Here is a 7,075-nt window from a genome sequence, read left to right as displayed (position 1 = left end):
CCTAACCACTGGACCGCCTGGGAATTCCCTAGGAGGGGATAATTTATTCCCTAGATTTGGGGGGGGGGGACTAGAAAGGAGGTACAAACTTTTTCCTCTCAAATTTTGGTAATCCCGGGATGACCAGTTTTACAGAATTCGGGGGATTGTAATTAAATGTTGGCATGTTTATGGCATGGACTCAGTTTGAACTCTCTAGAAGCTGACCTTGAGATGAGGATTCATGTATTAATATTTGACATTTATTAAGGAAGTGCTCCTGGGAGAAGCAGGTAAGGAAGTGGAGGAAGCAGGACTGAAAAGGGGGAACAAGACAAGCGAGAGAGAAATTGCCCGTGATTTCTGAGTCTCAGATTCCACAGGGTACTCTGGATCATAAATTACATCTTAGATTTGTCCCACTCTGAGGCAAAGAATGGTCTGTCAAACTCCCACACAAGTCAGTACTTGGCTATAGGTTTTCCCAGGAATGCAGTGCCTTTCAGGAACTTCTGCTTCTCTGTACAAAGAACAAGGGCAGAAGGGGCTCCAACAGCTCAAGGTCAGTTCTTGGAGAGAGGGTCCAGGGAATCTGAATGATCCCTAGGGATGTGTGCTACATGTGGTGACAGCCATATTCTGCCATAAGTCTGCATTTAAGTTGGGAAATGTGATTCTCCATGTTTTGCTGGGCCAAAGCATTCAACTGTGAGGTAGAGTTCACAAGTCCAGGGATGCATTTAGAGCCTGGGCATTTTCATAGAAACTGCCGTTAGAATTTGGTGTGGAGGGTGGTGGTGGGGATGCCTTAGGTGTATGTGATCAGGAGTGAATAATAATTAAGTTCTTTAAAAATTGGAAGCATAGGAAGGAGAGAGGAAAAAAAAAGTAAAACAATTAAGAGGAAACTCAGAACATATTGATTATGGGAGGATGTTTAGCTCAGGGAAACTGTCATTGCCCAGACTCCAGAGGAAGGTTGGGCAGAAAATTCTCAGCTCACGTTTGGAGCTACCAGAACAGTTTTCATGTGAGTGCAGAAAGCTTGACTTGGGCCCCAGACTGGAAAGGAGCCTGGTTCTCTAAGGGTCTAGGAAATCAGTAGAAGTAAAACTCAGAGGAGGCCTGGGATGATGGTAAAGTCTAGCAAGAAAGGACAGTGACCCTGGGTCAAGGCCAAAGGAGGGGCCAGCTGCATCTAAGGGGAATAAAAGTGAAGCCATCCAAGAACAGATTGTTTAAAGCTTTAAACCAGTGCCAAGTTTATTGAGGAATGTGAGACTGTATACTTGCAAATTACCTCAACACTATATCATTTGTATTCTGAAATTTTCTCACACTGTAATAGAGACTCAGAGCCTTCTCAAATGTTTTCATTTATGATTCTGTGATCCTAAATGAGTTGTGTAAGTTATGCATCCTGAGGGTGCTGTGTTCCTGTGGACATCACCAGGGTTGAGTATTACTGGGAAGAAAAGTGAAAAAAGAAAAAGACGGTGATCTTCCGTGTGTGGTCTTGGGGGGAGTATCCTGCCTTGTGATCACCCAGAAATTTGTCCAAAGCAAGTGTCTGAGGGCACCCATTGAGGAGAGACTTTTTATTTGTGCCTTAATTTGAGTGTCCCATCTGGAAACTGTATGTCTTTTAGTCACATTTGCATACTGGCAAACTATATTTATGAAAAAAAACCTCTCAGCAGATAATAATGATAAGTCTTCTACATGATTAGAGGATAAGCTGGCTTTGTCTGTATTCTAGCCAACTACATTTGTCACATTAAAAAGATAATAGAAAGCTAAGAAAAAAATACTTGATAATATTTTCACTTCCATTTTATTTTTGCAAACAGGAAAATAAAGTATTACTAATAAATATTATTTGAGTTCCAGGAGCTAACTCTATCATCTTATACTAACTATTCTTTAAGTTGGGTACAGATAAAATTTCTTTCACAAAGACCAAAAGATTACAAGCTCATACATTTTTTTCTTAATACTCAAAAAAACTAGTTCCCAAAGAGGTACAAACTATTATGTATAAAGTAAGCTACAAGGGTATATTGTACAAAACAGGGAATATAGCCAATATTTTATAATAATAAAGGAGTTATTTTAAACCACTGCTATTATTATCCTGATTGATGCTCATATCATCCTGTCTTTGACCAGTGGAAGCAAAGCTCTGCAAGCTGACTTCCTTGTTTTTTTGATAGTTCTGCTTCTTTGTTTTTGGTCATCCATTTTTATTTTGCACATTTTCTGTTCCACTTCTGCATTGAGCCATTTCTTCAAAGAGCCTTGGTTCCTTTTATTGGGAAGGTACTTGGAGAACACAGTTTTGGTATTGCTGTGCTCAATATGTTATGCACTGGTCATTCTTTCTAGCCCTTTGCAGTGGTCAGAGCTAGAAAATAAGTTAATTCTTTTAAGATAAAATACTTTTTGAATTCACACAGATATTTTCAATTCAATTTTAGGACTGCAGGAATTTTACAGAATTTTATTGATGTTATATCTGCATCCTATGTCCAAAATCCTGATTTTTAAGGGTACCGCTATAATTTCTCATTTGCATCCAGCCACAATATCCATGTAATAGCCTTGGAATAACAATGCCTACACTACCACAAATACCAACAATAAAATATAAAGTAGTGTGGGGTTTTATTAATGTTCCTTTTGTTTTCAAAGCATATCACTGTGGGGATGTACAGTCAAATTATTGTGTTTTAAGAATGGTTGAGGGACTTCCCTGGTGGCGCAGTGGTTAAGAGTCCGCCTGCCAACGCAGGGCACACGGCCTCGAGCCCTGGTCAGGGAAGAACCGCACATGCCACGGAGCAACTAAGCACATGTGCCACAACTACTGAAGCCCGTGCGCCTAGAGCCCATGCTCCGCAGCAAGAGAAGCCACTGCAATGAGAAGCCCACGCACCGCAGCAAAGAGTAGCCCCCGCTCACCGCAACTAGAGAAAGCCGGTGTGCAGCAACAAAGACCCAACGCAGCCAAAAATTAATTAAATAAATAAATATATTTTTTTAAAAAAAAGAATGGTTGATTAAATCATTGACTGTTGGTGATTAACTCTACTACAGTCCCTCTCCCCTTCCCACAGGTTGAAGGTGGCAATAAAAGTTCAACCTCTTGTCTTTCTGGTGACCAACCCCCAACCTGAAGCTATCTAGGGGCCCCTAGCTCCCAGTCCTTTTATTAGCATACAAAAAGACACTCATCTTTCTAAAGATTCCAAGGGTCTTAAAAACTCTGGTATCAGGAATCTGAGTCAAAGACCAACTATTAGGACAAAAGATATTTCTAGCACCCCATCACTTAGGAAATTACAGTTTTAGGAGCTCTGTGTCAGAAACTGGAGGCCGAGACCAAATGTATATTTCTTATTATATCACAATAGCATTGTCCCAACTTTGGAGAAAATATAACATAGAAAAATGGCTGGATGGTGGTGAACCAAAATATTAACAGTGTGATGATTTTAGTTTTCCCTTTGTGCTATGTCATTCCATTTTAATTTACAATGTGCACTTTATAATTTTATAATAAAAATAAAAGACATGAGTGAACTGTAATTAATTCAAAACTAGAATACTGCTGTAAAGTATTATCTACAGATCTTCTTCAACTTATGATGGGGTTAAACCCTTCCTTAACTTATGATAGGGTTAAACCCATCTTCTGATAAACCCATCAGAAGTTGTAAATAGTATAATTTGAAATGCATTTAATACACCACTGAACATCATAGCTGAGTCTAGCCTACCTTCAACATGCTCAGAACATTAACATTAGCCTCCAGTTGGGCAAAATCATCTAACACAAAGCCTATTTTATAATAAAGTGTTGAATATCTCATGTAATTTATGGAATACTGCACTGAAAGTGAAAAACAGAATGCTTGTATGGGTACAGAATGCTTTTAAGTGTATCATTGTTTACCCTCCTGGTCTCATGGCCGACTTGGAGCTGTGCCACTCCCCGCATCACCAGAGAGGATTGTACCACATATGTCTGGCCTGAGAAAAGATCACAGTTCACAATTCAAAGTACAGTTTCTACTGAATCCGTATTGCTTTTGCATAATCATAAAATCAAGAAATTGTAAGTCAGAACCAGTGTAAGTTGGGGACCATCTGTATCCTTAAGTGGAAAAACAACTTTTACAAAAACTATTGAAAAATCTTAAAATATATATATTTGGCTATATAAAATTAAAAAGTTTCATCAGGTAAAATGATCAATAACAAAATTTTTTAAGTTAGTACCTTATTCATAAAGGCATGGTATCATTAATTCATCAAGAAGAAAAGCAAAAACTCCAATGGGAGAAAATAAGTATGTGTAATACAGTACACAATAATTCAAATTGTCAATAAATACAGGAAAAGCTCTCATGGAAACCTAGGATATTATGATTTCTTCATTTTACAGGTGAGGAAAGTGAGGATCAGAAAGGTTAAATCACTTGTTTATGAGAATAAGGACAAAGTTGAGATTCATCCTTCTAACTTTGGACTAAGATCTCAAGCCCTGTCATACCTGTGGCTGAGGAAACCCAGTCTCCTAGATACGACTTCTTGTGGCTCACCCTCATAGTCAAGAGTTCTTTTTTAAGAAAATGTTTTAATTTATTATTTATTTTATTTATTTATTTTTGGCTGCATTGTGTCCCCGTTGCTGCGCACGGGCTTTCTCCAGCTGCAGCTTGTGGGCTGTAGGCACGCGGGCTTCAGTAGTTGTGGCGCACAGGCTTCGTTGCTCCGCGGCATGTGGGATCTTCCCAGACCAGGGCTTGAACCCGTGTCCCCTGCATTGGCAGGCGGATTCCCAACCACTGCGCCACCAGGGAAGGCCAAGAGTTCCTGACGTTAGAGTGAGGAATACTCTCCCTTCTCTGGATACCAGACCCTCGCTAAATTTAAATTAAATTGTATGACTCAGTTATTGCTTAGTTCCACATAGAGCATACTCCTTTCATTAAGTTTTTAATGTTAACAAAGTAATTACATGTTCATCTTCATTAAAGTAAAATGTATTTTAGGCTGCTCTTCAGTCTAATTAAAGAGCATGTCTATGACCGTGAATATTTTGTTTAATCAACTACTTAATCTAGAAGCAACAGAAAGAGTATTGTTGGTGACTTCCATCCATTAATCTATTAGGTTGTCCTCTTTATGCATTCAAATATAAATACTATGCTTAGTCTTTAAACATTTATTGCCAAGATATTCCTACTTATTTCTACTCTCCACCCCCGCTTTGTTTATGACAGATATAATCATAAACTGAAAGCACATTTCCATGCTAAAAACTTTCTGACATTCATTAGGGCTCTTCACATACAAAGCAGAAATCAACAGGATGTCTTAAGTTTTCCTAATTTGTAACATTGTTTCTACTACAGTTACCAAAAAATTGCTATTATGAGCTCACGAAAATATATGGCTAGTGTGTTCAATATTAGACAATGTTGGAAAAAATCATTTTTAAATGTATGATTGTTCCTCCAAAAAACACAATAAACAGAAATGGACTTAATTGTTATTGCCATAAATGAGTGATTTACAGTTATTTTTCCTACCCCAATTCCCAGAAATATGTTATCACACATTCTCATCAGTAACAGAAGCCCTAACATAGGCATAATAGACTCTCCAGGAGGTGGTTTCCTATTTAACTAAGATTCCTAGCTGATTTTGATAAGCCTCCTTCCCGACGGACACGGCCACTTGCACACTGGTGCTTTTCAAACTTGAACAGGAACAACTTGGGGCTCTTGTTATAACGCAGATTCTGGTTCATTAGGTTTGGGGTGGAGCCTGAGATTCTGCATTTTTAAAGAGCTCCCGGAGCGATACCAATGCTGAGGGTCCACAGACCCTACTTTCCAGGGTAAGGCAGTGTAACCACCTCCCAGCTCTTAATCACCAATAGATGCTGCACATTTGTGAACCCAATCATGGGTTTGATGCATTTGTCTTTATCTTGTCTGTAATTGGGTTCTATTCTGCTTTTAGAGAATTTCCTCCAATCATAGAGGGAAATTAAAGAATTTATGGATCTATTTGACACAATTATTAAACAGTTCTTTTAGTGTCTCCTGCAAATATCTTTCCCGTAAGTAGAAAATGAGGAATGATGACAAGAAGAGAATGAGAACTGGTCTCACATGCTGGTTAGCAGTGGCAGCAGTAACTCCTGTGCAGACCCGATGGTAGAACAAAGGAAGCTGTTGAAGGATCCTTCTAACTCCCTGTGAGCTCTTATTCTTCAGTGGGACCTAATCCCTAGACGTTTGGTGCTTGGTGATGCTGCTTCATGTCTGCTTTATTCTCTCAAGGTTGTTTTCCCTTCCCTTTCTTAACCTCCCTTCAAAACCAGCTTTCATGGTTCAATCCATAAATTTTTCTGATCACTAATTCTGGGCAAGGCAGTCTAAGCACTGAAAAAAATATGAAGGACCACTGGTTTTAAGCTGTTTAATATTTATTTAGAAAAAAAAAGGTGTGCAAAAATAAGTGATGAAGGAATTCCATAAGAACTCTGTATTTTATTTTATTAGAGGACACAAAGCTGTACCTAGAAGCTCAGCATTTGGGGAGACCTTAAAGATCAAGTTCAATTTTTATCTAGCAAGTGAACTGCCCCTACCACGCTGTGGGCAATTGTCTGTCCAGCTTCTAAGTTGTTCCAGGCCCAGAAGGCTAAGTTCCAGGGTAGCCCATGCTGACATCCGTTGCCTCTAATTGTTAGAAAGTTCTTATTTACACTAGATTGTTCCTTCTATTAATTGTCAGACATATACCCGTTGTCTTGCAGAAGAAAAGTCATGGTCTGGCTGGTGGTTGGGCTTACCGCTGCCCTTGGTCGTGGGGTTGTTGTTGGCACCAAGGCCCCAGCGTTCATGATGAACTTACTTCAGACTGTGCGTGACTACTGGGTACATATACTTGCCCCTTTGGGATTTGTCTTTGGATGTTGTCTAGACAGAAAACATGATGAAAAGCTAACTGGCTTCTGGAACAAGAGTCTGTTACTTAAAAGGAACTGAGGCCCAATGAAGAAGTCATCTGGAAATAA

General features: G+C 39.2%; 1 pseudogene; it reads left to right on the top strand.

Moving 5' to 3' along the window:
• The first annotated feature begins 6,899 nt into the window (after positions 1-6,899).
• Positions 6,900-7,075, top strand: LOC115848886 (NADH dehydrogenase [ubiquinone] 1 beta subcomplex subunit 1 pseudogene; annotated as a pseudogene).

This window comes from Globicephala melas, chromosome 7, assembly GCF_963455315.2.
Source record: "Globicephala melas chromosome 7, mGloMel1.2, whole genome shotgun sequence".
NCBI classification, from domain to species: Eukaryota; Metazoa; Chordata; class Mammalia; order Artiodactyla; family Delphinidae; genus Globicephala; species Globicephala melas.
The sequence above is the reverse complement of the archived record's forward strand: the minus strand, read 5'-3'. Positions and strand labels throughout refer to the sequence as shown.